Below are 18,212 nucleotides of genomic sequence, written 5' to 3'. Positions count from 1 at the left end.
TTGGGACTTCTCTAGCAGTCCGGTGGTTAAGAGTCTGCCTTTCCACAGCAGGAGGCATGGTTTTAATCCCTGGTCAGGAACTAAGATCTCACATGCCACTTGGCCAAAACCAAAAAGTTGGGGAGAGGATAGCTAAATAAAGTTGATCGGGTTGAAAATCTATAATAGAATGTATAAATATTAATGGTGTCTGATGTTTAATCATACATATGGAAGAAGCTGTTTTGTCTGATTATTATTATGCCTGGGGAGAAGCAATAACTTTTCAGGAGCAATGTTCCTTCACGACTCTCTTCTGAAGGGAAATCCTGACATGTAGACATTCCTGAGTTAAGCATTGAGGAGAAGGTTGGCGTAGCAGAAAGAACGTGAGCTTTGGAATCAAAGCAAACCTTGGTTCCCTTTCCAGTTGTTCAGTTATTAGAATTGTAGTCTTTAGCTCATTGTCGTAGCTGCCTCTGTAAAACAGTGTGCTCAAAAAAATGTATATCACATCAAATAACATCAACTGCTCAGAATTGATATTTTTGTGCAGCTGTATTACATGGTACAAATATTTGATGACTGAAAATCATACTATTATATTTAGGAGATCTGAATTAATGTTTGCTGCTGACCTGTCAGTAACACCATTCAAATCACAGGGTAGGAGGACCAAGAACCTAGGGTTAAAACCATATAGAAGCACCTTGAAGCATGTTAGAAATGCCAAATTAGAACCTACATCTTAACCAAATCCCAAGGTGATTCATAAATACCTTAAAGTCTGAGAAACAGTGATCAAATGTGCAGTACCTGAAGGAAGGTGGTAACTCCAAGCTCAAAGCAGCAGGAGTTGAGGTGGTAGGAGCTATAGAAAATTAGGCAGCAACATGGGAAAAAAAAAGAAAGAAAGAAAATTAGGCAGATACTCATACTGTGGTTCCAGATGATTCATTTATTCATTATGTAGGGTCATCTCATCAAGTTGGGGGATGCAGGGAACATCTTCCAGGAGACAGGACTAGCAGGATCCTGATTGGGTGGCTGGACACCAGCGAAGGGGTTTAGCATTACAGCAATAGCTTTAGTCTCTGCAGGACTCTTGGCTAGCTGTGCTGTTCAGTATGCAGACCACTAGCCACATGTGGCTTTTAAAATTAAAGTAAAAATTCAGTCCTTCAGTTGTACCAGCCACATTTCAAGTACACAGTAGTCACATGCGTCTACTATATCACACAGTGAAGATTCTGAACGTTTCCATTAGTGCAGAAAGTTCTGTTGGGCACCACTTGAGAGGAATAGGTAGAGATACCAAGGTAGAATATCTGCTTTAAAGACTGTGTCAGAATGGCCAAGTACAGAAGGTAGAGAAAAACCTAGGAATTGCTGCTCACATATAACTTACCATCCCATTCTAGAACCTTTCCATTACTGATAGCTGCAGATAATTCCCTGCGCTGTTAAAGTTTGGGTGTACCTGCAAGTGAAGGCATCAAATAAAAGGTGAGAGAGGGCAGAAGCTGAGGAAAACGTTCTGGGAATTGTGGGTATTAAGTAAAGGGATTTTCCAGATATACATTGCTGAGCATTGGAAAGAGGAGGAATGGCTGGGTATGGAGTTAGGAAAATCATAAAAAGTACTTAAGTATTTAGCTGCTAGTAAAACAGTATTGTTCCCAGAAGAAATAATACTGAACAAATTCTAATGTCCAGATTAATGCCGAGTCGGTCACTGATTTGATCACATCCTCGCTGAAGTGTTTAAGTTGGCTTATCAATATTAAAAATAAGAACGCTTTTTTTTTTTAATGTTTAATGAGAATTAGTGGGAAAGCAGAATTCAGTTTGAGGTTCAGTTTTCAGTCTTTCTCCTTAGAGAATACATCTATAGAAAAGGCTATCCAAATTCTATTTATTTTTGTTTTGGAGACAGTGCCATATAGTATATTTGTAAGTTGTTTATCTTTTTTTAATTGATGGTTTATAGCAGACACATACATGAATATGCTTTATAAGTCAAGACCACTGTTTAAGTCACAAATAGTGACTGCTAGCAAGTTATTTTGAGTAGGAAATCTTTATGAACCAAACTGATTATGATTTTAATTGGGCAAATTATAGAAGTCTGATTTAGAGTTTTTTTCTGTGCTTCCTCTTAACAACTCATGAAAAGAATCAACAACTGCTTTTAAAAATTCAATTTGGAGTTCTTATTTCACAATGACTTTCATCCTTTTTTTGCTTTATTTCAATAGATAGTTGCTAAACATCTGCTTTAAAAACAAATTTTATCAAGATATAACAAACATGTCATACAACTTGCTCATTTAAAGTGTACAATTCAGAAATTACTGTATGTCCATAGTTATGCAACTGTCACTTCAATCAATTTTATTACATTTTTATCACCCTGCAAAGAAACTGTATATCCATAGGCAGTTATTCTCCTTCTCAAACTCTCCCTCCCTTAGGAGCTACTAATTTACTTCTATCTCTGTAGATTTACCTATTCTGAACATTTCATACAAATGGAATCATAAAATATCAATATATAGTCTTTTGTGACTGACTTCTCTCATTCAGCATAGTATTTTCAAGGTTCATCCATGTTGTGGCGTGTATTAGTATTTCATTCTTTTTATCACCAAAAATATTCTGTATTCCCTTATATGAATAAAGCACATTCTTTTTTATCCATTTGAATTGTTTCTACTTTTTGGCCATTGTGAATGAGGCAAATGAGGTGCTTAGCTCACAAAATAAGAATACTAGGGGTTGTGCAGGTGCAAAATTTAAGGAAGTATTCACTCTTAGGGTTGTGTAAGTACAACCCTACTTGAGAGTGAGGGCCTCCTTAAGTTTTGCACCTGGGCGCCTCCAGTGTCCCACCAGTCTTCGCAGTGTATTGGCTTTCCTTGAGCTTCACTGAATAGCAGCCAGTTTAAAAAAACTGAGTCAAAAGCTGTACTTTGCTTTTTGTCACTTTCCTGTTCAACAGTTTTCAGTGATGTTCTATGGACTATCAAAGAGTGACCTGTGATTCTAGTTTTATTTCTAGTTAGATTTCCACTGTCGTCTTATTTTAGCCAGTCTAAACTGCTCTGTATTCCCCAACAAGTCAAAAATTCTTCTGTTACCCTGACTTTGCCCAGTGCTGTTTTTTACCTGTGACTGACACATTGATCGAAACCTGTTTCTAGTGGCATTGATGACGGTGAACCTGCTGTTTGAGCCTAAGGCACTAAACTTGTTCAGGTTCTAGTTCCCAACATTATCTAGTTCCCCTGGTTGGGGAACTAAGGTCCAGCATGGTTTATAAATAGAATCCTCTGCTGTGCTGTGTTTAGTCAGTCAGTCATGTCTGACTCTTTGTGACCCCATGGACTGTAGCCTGCCAGGCTCTTCTGTCCATGGGATTCTCCAGGCAAGAATACTGGAGTGGGTTGCCATGTCCTCCTCCAGGGGATCTTCCCTACCCACAGATTGAATCCAGGTCTCCCGCACTGCAGTCAAATTCTTTACCATCTGAACCACCAGGGAAGCCTGCAAATACTAGAGTGGGTAGCCTACCCCTTCTTCAGGGGATCTTCCCAACCCGGGAATCGAACCAGGGTCTCTTGCATTGCAGGTGGGTTCTTTACTAGCTGAGCTACCCAGGAAGCCTCAGATAAAATCCTATACTATATAATTTGGGGGGCTTGCCCTTTTTTTTTTTTCCATTCAGCATTATTTCCTGGAGATTCATTCAGGTTGTTGCATGTATCAATATTTTATTTCCTTTTTATTGCTGAGAATTATTCTCTGATAGGCCTATACCACCATTTGTTTAAACATTCACCTGTTCAAAGATATCTGGGCTGATTCCAGTTTTGGGCTGTTACAAAGCTGCTGTGAACATTTGTGTACAAGTTTTATGTGAACATGTTTTCATTTCTCTGGGATATATGTCCAGGAATATAATTGTTGGGTTGTATGGTAATTGTGTGATTAGTTTTTTAAGAAACTGGCTGACTGTTTTTCAGAGTGGCAGTAAAATAAATTTTACATTCCCATCAGCAGTGTACCAGTGATCCAGTTTCTTTGCACGCTTTTGGGTATTTGGTGTTGTCACTACTTTTTATTTTAGCTATTCTGATAGATGATATTCTATAGATATTCTGATAGATGATAGATGCTTTGTGGTTTTGATTTACATTTCCCTAATGGCTGGTGGGCTGCTGTCTCTGGGGTTGCATAGAGTCGGACACAACTGAAGTGACTTACCAGCAGCAGCAGTGGCTGTTAATGGAGAAGGCAATGGCAGCCCACTCTAGTACTGTTGCCTGGCAAATCCCATGGATGGAGGAGCCTGGTGGGCTGCAGTCCATGGGATTGTGAAGAGTCGGACACGACTGAGCGATTTCACTTTTCACTTTCATGCGTTGGAGAAGGAAATGGCAACCCACTCCAGTGTTCTTGCCTGGAGAATCCCAGGGACAGCGGAGCCTGGTGGGCTTCCATCTATGGGGTCGCACAGAGTCGGACACGACTGAAGCGACTTAGCGGCAGCAGCAGTGGCTGTTAAACATCTTTAAACATGTTAAACATCTTTTCACGTGTTTGTTTGCCAACTGTATACCCTTTTTGGTGAAGGATCTTTTGTCTTGTACTTATTTTCTAATTGTATAGTTTGAGTTTTTACTGTTGAGTTTTGATAGATCTTTGTATATTCAGAGTACTAGTTCTTTGTTGAATATGTGGTTTGCAAATAATTTCTCCCAGTCTGTAGCTTTTCTTTTCATTCTTTCCCCTGGGCTTTTATTGTATAAAAGTTTTTAATTTTGATGAGGTCAAATTTATCCATTTTCCTTCATGAATCAAGGTTTTGGTGTCAAGTCTAAGAACTCTTTGCCTGATTCTAGATCACAAAGATTTTCTTCTATATTTTTTCGTAAGAGTTTTATATTTTACATTTAAGTTCTGGATAATTTTGATTTAATATTTATATTAGGTATGAAGTTTAAGTTTAAGTAATTTCTTTGCAATGGAATTTTAGTTGCTCGAGCACTATTTGTTGAAAAGGTTTTCCTTTTTCCTTTAAATTGTTTTTTCATTTTTGTCAGAAATCAAACTATGTCTTCCTTCATTGGCAGGTGGATTCTTTTACCACTGAGCCACCTGGGAAGCCCTAAGAATATTTATGTAGGTCCTAAATTTGGGGTTCTCTATTCTGTTCCATTAATCTATGTATCAGTATCACACTCTTTTGATGACTAGAGCTTTGTAATAAGCTTGATATTGGGTAGAATAATTCTTTTCACTTATTATTCTTTATCAAGATTGTTTTAGCAGTTTTAGAGTCTGTACCTTTCCATGTAAATTTTAGAATAAATTTGTTTAAGTCTTGAAAAAGCCTTACTAGGATTTTGATAGGTATTGCATGAAACTTATATATTAATTTGGGGAGAATTGACATTTTTATCATGTTGAGTCTTCCAGTCAATGAACAAGCCTATTTATTTATGTCTTCTTTGATCTTTTTCTTTCAGCATTTTTTAACTTTCAGCATACAGACCCTGTACATGTTTTTGGTAAGTGTATATGCTTAAGTATTTAATTTTTTAGAGTGATTGTAAATGGTAATATGTTTTTAATTTCGATTTCTGCACATCTTTTGTTAGTACAATTGACCCTTGAACAACACAGGTTTGAACAATACAGGTCCACTTATATATGGATTTTTAGAAAAAAATACATACTGTAATACTATATACTCTTCCTTCAGTTGAATGGGAGGGTATGGAGCCATGGATACTGGCAGGTGACTGTAAAGTTATGTAGGGGTTTTCCACTGCTCAGGGTGTCTGCTTCGCTAATCCCTGTGTTGTTCAAGGGTCAACTGTATATAGAAATCGATTGATTTTTGTGTGTTGATCTTATATCCTGTGACCTTATTATTACTTCTAGGAGTGTTTTTGTATATTCCTTGGGATTGTCTATATAGACATTATGTCATTTGCAAATAGAGTTTTATTTCTCCCTTTCCAATCTGTATGTGTTTTATTCCTCTTTCTTGCTAATTACAGTGCCTAGAACTGCTGATATCAAATATAATGACAGCAGACCTCCTTGCTTCATTCCTTGTTGAGGTCCTTTAATGGACCGGAACCTGGTGGTCCGGAGTCAACGATAAGAAAGTAAAGGAGAGAGAGAAAGGCTGATATTCCCTGTTTTACACAGAAAGCCAATAAAGCCCCTGGCACGAGGCTTGCTCTGTTCACGGAGGCCTCAGGTGCCCTCTCGATGGGGTGAAGGCGCAGAGCGCCTTCTCTAGAGGGTCTTAGAAGCCTGGGCAGGAAAGTGAACTCAGAGAGCCTCTGCGCTCCAAAGAAATAGCCTGAGAGAGGGAGAGAGAAAGAAAGACATGGAGACCAGAGCTCTGATGGAACAAAGGTGTTTTAATCAACATGGTGTAGGCATATATACTATCTTACAAGGTAGTTATTCTCAGCAAAGATAAAGATTAAAATTCCAGACTTACAAAACATAGACGATCCATATTAAAGAGAGAGAGAGTTGTAAACAATCACTTTTACCATATGGTTCACAAGAAGGAAGAGGGTACTCATCACTGTATAGAAAAACTAATGAAGGAAATGCCTGGATTCTTCAGCCCCCGGGGAGAGGCTTGCCTCTCCTCTTAATTCCTGAGTATTCAGGAATTAATAAGGAGCAGAGAATTCCTGACAGATCCAAAACAGCACACAGGAAGCCTCCTGTTAAATACTTCCTGACAGTTCTTGTTTGTTGTTGTTCAATCACTAAGTTATGTCTGACTCTGCGATCCCATAGACTGCAGCATTCCAGGCTTCCTTGCCCTTTGCTGTCTCCTGGAGTTTGCTCAAATTCATGTCCATTGAGTTGGTGATGGCTGTTTAATCTTTTCATCCTCTGCCGCCCCCTTCTTTTGCCTTCAGTCTTTCCCAGCATCAGGGTCTTTTCCAATGAGTCTGCTCTTCGTATCAGATGGTCAGTATATTGGAGTTTCATCTTCAGTATCAGTCCTTCCAAAGAATATTCAGAGTTGATTTCCTTCAGGATTTACTGGTTTGATCTCCTTGCAGTCCAAGGAACTCTCAAGAGTCGTCTCCAGCACCACAATTCAAAAGCATCATTTCTTCAGCACTCAGCCAACTCTTCACATCTGTACATGACTACTGGGAAAACCATAGCTTTGACTATATGGACCTTTATTGGCAAAGTGATGTGCTTTTTAATACGCTGCCTAGGTTTGTCATAGCTTTCCTTTCAAGGAGCAAGCATCTTTTAATTTCACGACTGTAGTCACTGTCTGCAGTGATTTGGGAATCCAAAAAAATAAAATCTGTCACTGTTTCCACTTTTTATCCTTCTATTTGCCATAAAGTGATGGGACTGAATGCCATGATCTTAGTTCTTTTTGAATGTTGAATTTAAAGCCAGCTTTTTTACTTTCCTCTTTCATTGTCACCAGGAGTCTCTTTAGTTCCTCTTCACTTTTTGCCATAAGGGTGGTATCATGTTCATATCTGAGGTTGTTGATATATGTCTTGGTTATAACCTCAGATATGCTGATGACACCACCCTTATGGCAGAAAGTGAAGAGGAACTAAAAAGCCTCTTGATGAAAGTGAAAGAGGAGAGTGAAAAAGTTGGCTTAAAGCTCAACATTCAGAAAACGAAGATCATGGCATCTGGTCCCATCACTCCATAGGAAATAGATGGAGAAACAGTGGAAACAGTATCAGACTTTATTTTTTTGGGCTCCAAAATCACTACAGATGGTGATTGCAGCCATGAAATTAAAAGACGCTTGCTCCTTGGAAGAAAAGTTATGACCAACCTAGACAGCATATTCAAAAGCAGAGACATTACTTTGCCGACTAAGGTCCATCTGGTCAAGGCTATGGTTTTTCCAGTAGTCATGTATGGATGTGAGAGTTGGACTGTGAAGAAGGCTGAGCGCGGAAGAATTGATGCTTTTGAACTGTGGTGTTGGAGAAGACTCTTGAGAGTCCCTTGGACTGCAAGGAGATCCAACCAGTCCATTCTGAAGGAGATCAGCCCTGGGATTTCTTTGGAAGGAATGATGCTAAAGCTGAAACTCCAGTACTTTGGCCACCTCATGCAAAGAGTTGACTCATTGGAAAAGACTCTGATGCTGGGAGGGATTGGGGGCAGGAGAAGGGGACGACCGAGGATGAGATGGCTGGATGGCATCACTGACTCGATGGATGTGAGTCTGAGTGAACTCCGGGAGTTGGTGATGGACAGGGAGGCCTGGCGTGCTGCGATTCATGGGGTCGCAAAGAGTCGGACACGACTGAGCAACTGAACTGAACTGAATCTTGATTCCAGCTTGTGATTCATCCAGCCCGGCATTTCCCATGCTGTACTCTGCATATATGTTGAATAAGCAGGGTGATAATATACAGCCTCGTTGTATATTTCCTAACCTTAGGGGGAAAGTGTTATTTCACCTTTAAGTGTGGTGTTAGCTTCAGGCTTTTGTCTAGATGCTCTTTATCAAGTTGTAATCACATATTTAAAAAATTTCAGGTGAAACTGTTTCTTCTATGGTGCTTTTTCTTATTCCCCCAAGCTAGTATTTACCCTCCATATTTCAGTAGCATTCGGCTTATATTACTTTTATTGAATTTTTACTTAATTGTATTCTGGTTGATTTGTGTTCATCCATCCCTCCTTCAGACATACACACCCTCTAGGCTATGAGGGCAGATGCTGTTTTATTAATTTTTATATCAGTAGCTTATAGTAGTGTGCTGGCACTGTTGACTTGTTTGATTGAGTGAGGGAGTGAATGAAAGAATAATTGAATAAGAGAATGAGAAACTCTTATAGGGCTGAAAATAGTTTTCAGTGATCAGAGTATGAATTTTGGAGCTAGACAGAATTCAAATCTCAGCCCTTCAATTTAATGCTGCTGTGTGAAGTTGGTCAAATTACAAAGTATTTCTGAACCTTAATTCTCTTATCTGTGAAATTAGGATAATAATAGCCTACCTGAACAAATTAAGTGAAATACTACATGTTAATTCTCAGTATAATAGCTGTCATGTAATAGGCACTCAAATTTTAGTTTTCCTTTGTTTCTTCATTGAACTGTTGTAAGTATTAAGTTATAGTGATTGTAAAAATCACTTTGTGAACTGCATCAGTTCAGTTCAGATGCTCAGTCGTGTCCAACTCTTTGCAACCCCATGAACCGCAGCACGCCAGGCCTCCCTGTCCATCACCAACTCCCAAAGTCCACCCAAACCCATGTTTTAAATTTTGTACATGTTTGTGTTAAATACAGTCAAACTAATTTTGATGATGTTGGCTTAAGAGGGAAAAATAGGGACATGAGAAAATGGAGAAGGTTTTCTCCAACAATAACTTCTGTTGAGCAATACCATGTACCAGCCACTCTGCTCAAACTTTACATGCAATGATTCATTTATTCTTTACAATAACCCTATGAAGCACATACTTCCTCTGAAGGATTCTTTCTTAGTTTTTTAATTATAGTTTCCTTATCTCCACCCTTTCTAAATAAACCTCAGGAATTGGGCTAATACAATTTAATGCAGATTTCAAACTTTGTATTAAATATGAATAATAATAATTATTTCTTTTTTAAGCTCTCATCTTAGTATTGGGGACTGCATATCTTAGGTTAAATCTTCATTTTTTCCAGTAAATCTTAGTAATGATATTTATAGGCAGTTTGGTTCCAGAGCACCACAATAAATAAAAAGAATACTGCAATAAAGTGGGTCAACTGAATTTTTGTATGCCACTGGATATGAGTAAATATAATTTACTGTATGATATACTGTATAATATACTGTAAATATACACAGTATACTGTAGTCTTCTAAGTATGAAATAGCATTATATCTAAAAAATACACTTCTTTTCACTGTACTGTCAGACTTGTGGGATCTTAGTTCCCAGACTAGGGATTGAATCAGGACCGTGGCAGTGAAGGTCCTAACCCTGGACCACCAAGAAACGCCCTCAAATATACATATCTTAGTTAAAAAAGACTTCATTGCTAAAAAATGCTAACCAACACCTGAGCCTTCAGTGAGTTGTAATCTTTCTGCTGTTGGAGGGTCTGCTGCAGAGTGAAGAATTCTTTCAGCCTGCCACTGTTTTATCAACTAAGTTTGTGCATTCGTTGGTTTCACTTGACTTTGTCCAGATCCATTAGAGGAATTACTATCTGTGTGCGAGCTCAGACTAGTCCTGAGTACTTAACCAGCAATGCAAGCAGCATGGCAGCTATGGCTTTACAAAATGTGTTTCTTAAATAATAATGAAACTGCACACCCAGATTGAGACTGATCCCATTGTCTTTTAATCGAGATCACACGCCTGGTCTCAGAACTTAATGAAGCTCAGGTTCTCTATGTCTCATTGCAGAAAGAATTCAGTGAGGGACAGAGCGATAGATAGGAAGTGGATTTATCGAGATACACAGTCCATAGACAGAGTACAATCCATCTCCAAAGGTGAGAATGGCCATAGGAGAAACACTCTCCACAGATAGAGTGTGTGGTTAGTTTTAAGGAGTGGGAGGATTTTGGGGAAGGGGCAGAGGTTTCCAGGAATTGGACCACTGCTCACTTTTTGACCTTTTATGGTTAACCTCCAAAGTGTCATGACACCAGTGATACTGTAGGTGTGTCATTTAGATGCTAATGTATTAATATTGCAGTGAGCATATAATGAGGCTCAAGATTCATGAAAATCAAATCTTCTGCATCTTGGACCTAGCTGGTTCTGGCCGGTTTGTGTCTTATCCTCAAGGGCTATGTCATACTTTTAGAGGCTATTTCCTTCCCTCCTGTTTTAATAAGACCTGAAAGTCAAAATTTCTCCTTGATCCATGAGCTACAGAATGGATGCTGTGTTAGCAAGTATGAAAACATTAATTTGGTCTGTCTCCATCAGAACTCTTAGCTGACCAGGTGCATTGTCAATGAACAGCAATATTTTGAAAAGAATTTGTTTTTCTGAGTTATAGGTCTCAACACAGGACTTAAAATATTCAGTAAACCATGTAAACAGATGTGTTGTCATCCAGGCTCTGTTGTTCCATGTACAGAGCACAGACAGAGTACTGTTTTCAGTTGCTCAGTTGTGTCCAGCTCTTTGTGACTCCATGGGCTGCAACACGTCAGGCTTCCCTGTCCTTTACCATCATCTGGAGTTTGCTCAAACTCATGTCCGTTGAGTTGATGATATGATCCCATGTCATCCTCTGTTGTCCCCTTCTCCTCCTGCCTTCAATCTTTCCCAATCAGGGTCTTTTCCAATGAGTCAGCCCTTCGCATCAGGTGGCCAAAGTATTAGAGCTTCAGCTTCAGCATCAGTCCTTCCAATGAATATTCTGGGTTGATTTCCTTTAAGATTGACTGGTTTGATCTCCTTGCTGTCCAAGGGACTCTCAAGAGTCTTTGTCAACACCACAGTTCGAAAGCATCAGTTCTTCAGAACTCAGCCTTCTTTATGATCTGGCTCTCACATCCGTATGTGACTACTGGAAAAACCATAGCTTTGACTATATGGACCTTTGTTGGCAAAGTAATGTCTTTGCTTTTCAATATGCTGTCTAGGTTTGTCTTAGCTTTTCTTCCAAGGAGCAAGCATCTTTTAATTTCATGGCTGGTGTCGCCATCCATAGTGATTTTGTTGAAGCCCAAGAAAATGAAATCTGTCACTATTTCCATTGTTTCCCCATCTATTTGCCATGAAGTGATGGGACTAGATGCCATGATCTTAGTTTTTTGAATGTTGAGTTTTAAGCCAGCTTTTTTACTCTCCTGTTACACCCTCATCAAGAAGCTCTTTGGTTCTCCTTTGCTTTCTGCTATAAGAGTGGTGTCATCTGCATATCTGAGGTTATTGATATTTCTCCTGGCAATCTTGATTCCAGCTTGTGCTTCATCCAGCCTGGCATGATGTACTCTGCTATAAGTTAAATAAACAGGGTGACAATATACAGCCTTGATGTACTCCTTTCTCAAGTTTGAACCAGTGTGTTGTTCCATGTCCAGTTCTAAGTGTTACTTCTTGACCTGCATACAGGTTTCTCGGGAGACAGGTAAGGTGGTCTGGTATTCCCATCTCTTTAAGTATTTTCCACAGTTTGTTGTGATCCACACAGTCAAAGGCTTTAGTGTAGTCAGTGAAGCAGAAGTGGATGTTTTTCTGGAACTCATTTTCTGTGTTCCAACAAATGTTGACAATTTGATCTCTGGTTCCTCTGCCTTTTTGACTTCCAGCTTGTACATCTGGAAGTTCTCAGTTCACATACTGTTGAAGCCTAGCTTGAAGGATTTTGAGCATTACCTTGCTAGCATATGAAATGAGTGCAATTGTGTGATAGTCTGAACATTCTTTGGCATTGCCCTTCTTTGGGATTGGAATGAAAATTGACCTTCTCCAGTCTTGTGGCCACTGTTGAGTTTTCCAAATTTGCTGACATATTAAGTGTAGCACTTTAACAGCATCATCTTTCAGGATTTGAAATCGCTGACATTCCATCGCCTCTACTAGCTTTGTTTGTTGTCATGCTTCTTAAGGCCCACTTGACTTCATACTCCAGGATGTCTGGCTCTAGGTAAGTGATCACACCATTGTGTTTATCCTGGGCATTAAGATCTTTTTTGTATAATTCTTCTTTGTATTCTTCTTAATATCTTCTCTTTGTTAGGTCCCTACCATTTCTGTCCATTTGTTGTTCCATTTATAGAATACAGACAGAGTAGACTTAGCATAATTCATAAGGGCCCTAAGATTTTTGAATCAGTAAATGATTGTTGGTTTTGACTTAAAGTCACCGACCGTTTTGAAACCGAGCAGGACCCTGTGGGGCCTTACCAAGTACATAAGCCCTGTTTCTTGTTTGTAGAAAACGTTTTAGTCTCCTAGGCCTTCCCTAGGAGGCAGAATTCCACAGAGCAGACTCAAGTAGTTACTGATTAGAGAAGTGAGGAAATGCAGAAACAAAGGAAAAGCAATCAAGCAAAAAAAGTAATGATAGCTTAAGCTATAGTTCAGTGATAAAACAGAATCACAAGACTCTTAGTTCCTCCTGAAGGGATATACGTAACAATATGACACATATCTTTGAGTTGTTCTGCAGAAACTAAAATCCCCACCCAGATGTAGGATGGTGACTGTATACTAACCATAAGCACTAGACCTTGGATGCAGTTCAGTTCTGTTGCTCAGTCATGTCTGACTGTTTGCAACCCCATGGACTGCAGCACACCAGGCTTACTTGTCCATCACCAGCTCCCAGACCTCACTCAAACTGATGTCCGTCGAGTTGGTGACGCCATTCAATCGTCTCATCCTCTGTCGTCCCCTTCTTCTCCTGCCCTCAATCTTTCCTTGTATCAGGGCCTTTCCCAATGAGTCAGTTCTTCGCATCAGGTGGCCAAAGTATTGGAGTTTCAGCTTCAGCATCAGTCCTTCCAATGAATATTCAGGACTGATTTCCTTCAGTATTGACTGATTTGATCTCCTTGCAGTTCAAGGGACTCTCAAGAGTCTTCTCCATCACCACAGTTCAGAAGCGTCAATTCTTCGTCCCTCAGCTTTCTTTATAGTCCAACTCTTCACATCTGTACATGACTACTGGAAAAACCATAGCTTTGACTAGATGGATCTCTGTTGGCAAAGTAATGTCTCTGCTTTTTAATATGCTGTCTAGGTTTGTCATAGCTTTTCTTCCAGAGAGGAAGTGTCTTTTGATTTTATGGCTGCAGTCGCCATCTGCAGTGATTTTGGAGCCCAAGAAAATAAAGCCTGTCACTATTTCCAGTGTTTCTCCATCTATTTGCCATGAAGTGATGAGACCGGATGCCATGGTCTTAGTTTTTTTGAATGTTGAGAGTTTTAAGCCAGGTTTTTCACTCCTTTTTCACTTTCATCAATAGGCTGTTTAGTTCTTTGCTTTCTGCCATAAGAGTGGTGTCATCTGTGTATCTGAGGTTATTGGTATTTCTACCAGTAATGTTGATTTCAGCTTGCGCTTCATTCTGCCCGGTATTTCGCACAGTGTACTCTGCATATAAGTTAAATAAGCAGGGTGACAGTATAAAGCCTTGACATCCTCCTTTCCCAATTTGGAACCAATCTGTTGTTCCATGTCCAGTTCTAACTGTTGCTTTCTGACCTGCATACAGATTTCTCAGGACGCAGGTAAGGTTGTCTGGTAGTCCCATCTTGTAAAGAATCTTTCACAGACCCTAGACTGGTTGGAACCAGAAGGTTGATGATTAAAATTTCTAAAATGTCATCCTGTTACCTCATCATTGACCAATCAGAAAAAAAGCCCATAAGCTGATCATGCACTCTGCAACCCTCAATTCTAATGTTGCCTTTAAAAACCCTTGCCTGAAAGCCAGCAGGGAGTTTTGGTCTTTTGAGCATGAGTTACCTGTTCTTGCTTGGTGCCATGTAACAAGTGCTGTACTTTTCTTCACCACAGCTTGCTGTCATTAGATTGGCTTTGCTGTCTGTTAGACAGGTTGAATTTGGTTTGATAACAGCATTAGCCCCTAACAAGAGAGTCAGGCTGTGTTTTGAAGCTGGACTTTGACTTCTCTCCAGCAATGAAAGTCCTAGATGTCATTTTCTTCTAATAGTAGGCTATTTTGTCCACATTGAAAGTCTGTTGTTTAGTATAGCCGCCTTTATTAATTGTCTCAGCCACTTCTTCTGAGTAACTTGCTGTATCTTCTACATCACTTGCTACTTCACCTTGTGCTTCTATGTTACGGAGGCGACTTCTTTCCTTAAACCTCGTGAACCAACCTCTGTTAGCTTCAGACTTTTCTTCTACAGCTTCCTCACTTCTCTCGGCCTTCACAGAATAGAGTAGAGTTAGGACCTTGCTCTGGCATAAGTTTTGGCTTAAGAGAATGTTGTGGCTGGTTTGACCTTCTACCCAGACCACAAACACTTTCTCCATATCAACAGTAAGGCTGTTTCACTTTCTTATCATTCATGTGTCACTGGAGTAGCACTTTTAATTTCCTTCAGGAACTTTCCTTTGCATTAACAACTTGGCCAACTGTTTCCTGCATAAGACATAGCTTTCAGCTTGCCTTGGCTCTTGACATTCCTTCCTCACTAAGCTTAATCATTTCTAGCTTCTGACTTAAAGTGAGAAACATGTGACTCTTCCTTTCATTTGAACACTTAGAGGCCAGTGTAGGGTTTTTAATTTCAGTATTGTTGTGTCTCAGGGAATAGGGAAGCTTTAGAAGAGGGAGATGGGGAAACAGCTGGTTGGTGGATTGGTCAGAACAGAGCAATGTTTATGAAATTGGTTGTGTTACACGGGCACGATTTGTGATGCCCCCAAATAATATTAACAGCAGAGATTGCTGATCAGAGACCGCCATAACAAGTATAATAATGAAAAAATGGGGACTTCCCTGGCGCCTCAGTGGTAATGAATTCACCTGCCAGTGCGGGAGACATGGGTTTGATCCCTAATTTGGGAAGATCCCACATGCCACGAAGCAGCTAAGCCCCTGGGCTGCAACTATTGAGCCTGTATTCTAGGGCCTGGAACTGCAACTAATGAACCCACGTGCCACAGCTACTGAAACCCACGTGCCCTACAGCCCATGCTCTGCAACAGGAGATGCCACTGTAATGAAAAGCCTGCGTGCCACAACTAGAGACTAGGCCTTGCTCACTGAGACTAGAGGAAGGTGAAGACCAGCACAGCCAAAATAATAAAGAAATAAAATACTGTTGAAAAAAAGGTGAAACTCAATTAAATGAGGTATGTCTATACTTTCTATTTCTTCACGTGTACATTAGCTACCCCCCAATATATTAGGTTCTTCAGTTGTATGAAATTGATCAAAGCAATAAATTTGTTTATTGTCTATGGTGCATCAGTTTTTTTCAACAGAGATCACCAATAAAGCTTGAATTAATTTTTGAAAGAAGAGAAAAGCAGCAGACTGTTTGAATTCAATATATTTAGCAGGTTAAGATCTATTTTGATTAGTTCTCTCTCTCTCTTTTTATTTGTGGTAAAATACACAAAGAAGAATTTATCATCTTAACATTTTATGAGTGTACAGTAGTTCTAAACATATGCACGTTGTTGTGCAACCAATCTCTAGAACTCTTCTTATCTTGAAAAACTGAAACTCAATACCCATTCAACAACTCCTCCCCATTCCTCTCGTCCCACGGTGCTTGGCAACCACAATTCTACTTTTTGTTTCTAAATTTGACTCTTCTAGGTACCTAACATAAATAAATTATGGAGTATTTGTCCTTTTGTGCATAGCTTATTTTGCTTAGCATAAGCATATGTATTGTAGCATGTATCAGAATTCTGTTCCTTTTCAAGGCTGAGTAATATTCCACTGTATGTATATTTCACATTTTGCTTATTGGTTCACTTGGGTTGCTTCCATCTTCTGGCTGTTGTGAATAATGCTGCTGTGAATATGGGTGTACAGTGGTCTCTCTGAGACCTTGCTTTCATTTCTTTTTTTCTTCAGTTTTATTGAGACATAATTGATATACAGCACTGTGTAAGTTTAAGGTGCACAGCATAATGATTTGATTCACATACGTCATGAAATGATTATCACAGTAAGTTTAGTGAACACCCATCATCTCATGTTTGGTTTGGGCTTCCCTGGTGGCTCACATGGTAAAGAATCAGCCTGCAATGCAGGAGACCCAGGTTTGATCCCTGGGTCAGGAAGATCTCCTGGAGAAGGAAATGACAACTACTCCAGTATTTCTTGCCTGGAAAATCCCATGGACAGAGGAGCCTGGAGGGCTGCGGTCATGGGGTCACAAAGAGTCAAACACAACTGAGTGACTAACACTTTCACTTTCATCACCTCATGTAGACACAAAATTAAAGAAATAGAAAAAAGTTTTTCCTCGAGATGAGAATTCTCAAGATATGCTCTCTTACAGCTTTCATACATAACATAAAACATCATTAATTAAATTTTTCCTGTTGTATATTACATCACTAGTACTTAATTATCTTATAGCCACAAATCTGTACCTTTTGATTACTTTCATCCAGTTCTCCCTCCTTCCCCTTCCTGCCTTGGTAACCACAAAGTTGACCTCTTTTTCTATGAGTTTGTTTGTTTTTGAAGTACAATTGACCTACAACACTATGTTAGTTCCAGTTACCCATCATAGTGATTTAATATTTCTATATATTTCAAAATGATCACCATGCTAAGTCTACTTACGATATATCACCATACAAAGATATTTCTTAATTATTGAATATAGTCCCCAGATTGTACATTTCATACCAGAGACGCATTTATTTTACAGCTGAAAGTTTGTACCTCTTAATCTCCCTTACCTATCTCTTTCCTCCCCGAACTCCTCTTCCCTCTGGAAATCACTTGTTTGTTCTCTGTACCTGTAATTATGTTTTGTTTATTCATTTGTTTTGTTTTTTAGATTCCAAATATAAATGAAATCATCCTTTTGATCTTTTACATTTTAATTTAATGGCTATCTTTAGAGTTCTGTTTGAATTCCTTTCTCTTTATTATGGTGTGTTTGTTTATGACAGAGTTTTGGTTTATGGTTACCATGAAGTTTTTACACAGTTATGTGTCTATATGGGTTTCCCTGGTGGCTCAGTGGTAAAGAATCCACCTGCCAGTGTAGAAGACATGGGTTTGATCCCTGGGTCAAGAAGAACCCTGGAGAAGGAAATGGCAACCCATTCCAGTATTCCTGCCTGGGAAGTCTTATGGACAGAGGAGCCTGGGGAGCTATAGTTCTTGGGATTACAAAAAAGCTGGAGATGACTTAGCTTCTAAACAACAACCACGTGTGTGTGTGTGTGTGTATGATTATTTTAAGTTGCTGATCTCTTAAGTTTAAATGCATTTTAACAACCCTGCATTTTTACTCTCCCCCCCACCCATGTTTGCTGGTTTGAAATCATATTCTATTACATCTTTGTGTTTACCTTAACTACTTACTGTGGATATAGATGATTTTTGTCTTTTAACTTTCCTTCTAGCTTTATCTGTAGTTGGTTTATTACACTTACCAATGAGATTTTGCCTCTTGTAATTTTCTTTATTAAAATTTTATTTATTTAGTTTTGACTGTGCTAGGTCTTCACTGCTGCCTGGGCTTTTCTCTAGTTGCATCTAGTGGGG

At 39.2% G+C, this 18,212-nt stretch overlaps 1 protein-coding gene and 1 pseudogene across 35 annotated transcripts in view; one reads left to right on the top strand and one right to left on the bottom strand.

Moving 5' to 3' along the window:
* Positions 1-18,212, top strand: part of USP54 (ubiquitin specific peptidase 54) — a 128,127-nt gene that overhangs the window by 5,368 nt on the left and 104,547 nt on the right. For all 35 annotated transcript variants that reach the window (XM_060406644.1, XM_060406632.1, XM_060406638.1 and 32 more), the window contains one exon: positions 5,511-5,552. The gene's annotated coding sequence lies outside the window, so the exon portion shown is untranslated. The remainder of the gene's footprint in view (positions 1-5,510; positions 5,553-18,212) is intronic.
* LOC121817948 (tigger transposable element-derived protein 1-like) lies at positions 14,576-15,431 on the bottom strand (annotated as a pseudogene).

This window comes from Ovis aries, chromosome 25, assembly GCF_016772045.2.
Source record: "Ovis aries strain OAR_USU_Benz2616 breed Rambouillet chromosome 25, ARS-UI_Ramb_v3.0, whole genome shotgun sequence".
Taxonomy (NCBI): Eukaryota; Metazoa; Chordata; class Mammalia; order Artiodactyla; family Bovidae; genus Ovis; species Ovis aries.
This window is presented reverse-complemented; position numbering and strand designations above follow the sequence as displayed.